This window comes from Myxine glutinosa, chromosome 8 (genome assembly GCF_964187855.1).
Source record: "Myxine glutinosa chromosome 8, kmMyxGlut1.1, whole genome shotgun sequence".
NCBI classification, from domain to species: Eukaryota; Metazoa; Chordata; class Myxini; order Myxiniformes; family Myxinidae; genus Myxine; species Myxine glutinosa.
This window is the reverse complement of record NC_136268.1, coordinates 140,650,491-140,653,019: the sequence shown is the minus strand read 5'-3', so window position 1 is coordinate 140,653,019 and position 2,529 is coordinate 140,650,491.

Sequence of the window (2,529 nt, the reverse complement as noted above, 5' to 3'; positions counted from 1 at the left end):
CGACATTTGAAGAGGATTTACATATCAGGTCACTGAATTCAACCACCAATTATTTTTTAGGTCAACATAGGACAAAATGTCAAGATAGGCCAAAGGTCAACAACTTAGGCATAATTTCTAAAATCCTCAATTTTCATCCGATTGACTTGAAATTTGAACAGGATTTACATATCAGGTCACTGAATTCAACCACCAATTATTTTTTAGGTCAACATAGGACAAAATGTCAAGATAGGCCAAAGGTCAACAACTTAGGCGTAATTGCTAAAATCCTCAATTTTCATCTGATTGACTTGAAATTTGAACAGGATTTACATATCAGGTCACTGAATTCAACCACCAATTATTTTTGAGGTCAACTTTGGCCAAAGGGTCAGTATAGGCCAAAAGGTCAGTATAGGCAAAAGGGTCAACATAGGCCATAGGTCCACAACTTAGGCGTAATTTCTAAAATCCTCAATTTTCATCTGATTGACTTGAAATTTGAACAGGATTTACATATCAGGTCACTGAATTCAACCACCAATTATTTTTGAGGTCAACTTTGGCCAAAGGCTCAGTATAGGCCAAAAGGTCAGTATAGGCAAAAGGGTCAACATAGGCCATAGGTCCACAACTTAGGCGTAATTTCTAAAATCCTTAATTTTCAGCCGATTGACTTGAAATTTGAACAGGATTTACATATCAGGTCACTGGATTCAACCACCAATTATTTTTGAGGTCAACTTAGGCCAAAGGGTCAGTATAGGCAAAAGGGTCAACATAGGCCATAGGTCAACAACTTAGGCGTAATTTCTAAAATCCTCAATTTTCATCCGATTGACTTGAAATTTGAACAGGATTTACATATCAGGTCACTGAATTCAACCACCAATTATTTTTGAGGTCAACTTAGGCCAAAGGGTCAGTATAGGCCAAAGGGTCAACATAGGCCATAGGTCAACAACTTAGGTGCAATTTCTAAAATCCTCAATTTTCATCTGATTGACTTGAAATTTAAAGAGGATTTGCATATTTGGTCTTTGAATTCAACTGCCAATTATTTTTAAGGTCAATTTTTGGGGGGGATTTCGCAAGTATGCTTTGCACAACATCCTTCATGTTTGACTTATTGATGAGGATCCTCCTTGCCAAAGCACATTTTCTTTTCCGATTGGACCAAACCACTTGATGTTGATTAACATGCGCATACAAGCATCTGCATTGGAAGCTGCATTCTTAGAGGGGCAGCTTAGCCCAAATATTCAAAAGAATTGTGCATTTTGTGATACAAGCACGAAATTTGGCACAAATGTACATTAATATGTTGCGAACATTTTCAGATATTGGGCCACTTGAAATTCCGTAATTTTTTTTTTCAAATTTTTTCAAATTTCGTAATTTCAAATTTTTCGGGTGACACCGTCACAATTTCGGTCTTCGAGGCCGGCCGATAGGCAAAGTGTGACCGGAAGGGACGAGGTTCTCCTGACCACGTGGCCCTCGATCTGGGAAGCGAGAGGCGTTCCATTAGTGGACGCGCCCCTCACGCCCGACTTTCGGGCGGCCCCGGCAGGCCGTTTGTTTTGACGTTCCGTGACAGGCCCCGCACCCCCACCTCCGGGCCGACCGGAAGCTTGTGCTGAGTACATCATACCTGAACAACTCAGTGAGGCAGAACACAGCAGTGCACACCAGGGTGACCCCTTCAGTGCATAAACCAATTAACCTGTCCACTGCAGGGCATATAGAAATGAAGTTATTTTCTGCATATAATAATAATATAAGTTCAGTTCGATATAACAATTTCTGTTATCACCACTACAACTACCACTACTACAAGCTTTGTCTGGAATTTTGTGGACTAACAGACAAACAGACATACAGACAAGCTGGGATCAAAACATTACCTCCTTCCACCATTGAGTGTAGAGGTAAACATCATGGAAATTATATCATGCCCTAGATTTAATTCATGCTTACCCGTGTATTTGCTTCACTGGTTCACAAGGTCTTTTGCATACATGTAATTCAGACTCTCGTCTTCATTGCTGACCACACAATGTTCGCAACATATTAATGTACATTTGTGCCAAATTTGGTGCTTGTATCACAAAATGCACAACAGGTTTGCTATGCTGCTACACTATCTGCTGGATAGCTTTGGTTGAAATCAGTCTACGATTCAGACAGTGGGACTCTTGAAGATTTCCTGTGTTTGTGCGTTTAAATGTTCCTTGATGGATTTTGATCACGATATTGGAGTTAATCTCTGGGGCTTTGTTCTCACCAAGATCAAATTCTATGATTGAACGGCTTTGTGCTATGATGCAAACAACATTCACAATTAAGGGATGATCATGTTGAAGTTTGCCCATCTTCATGAAATAAACTAAGCAGGGATACAGGTATTCAACACAGACTATATACAGTATTCATATTCTGGTGTCCTGCCAGATGCAGGTTCAGTAATGCCGAAGCAGTTTATTGGCGAGGGTTGCACTTGGTGGTTTGCCATTGCCTGCCCAGCAGGAGTGATGGAGGGAATTT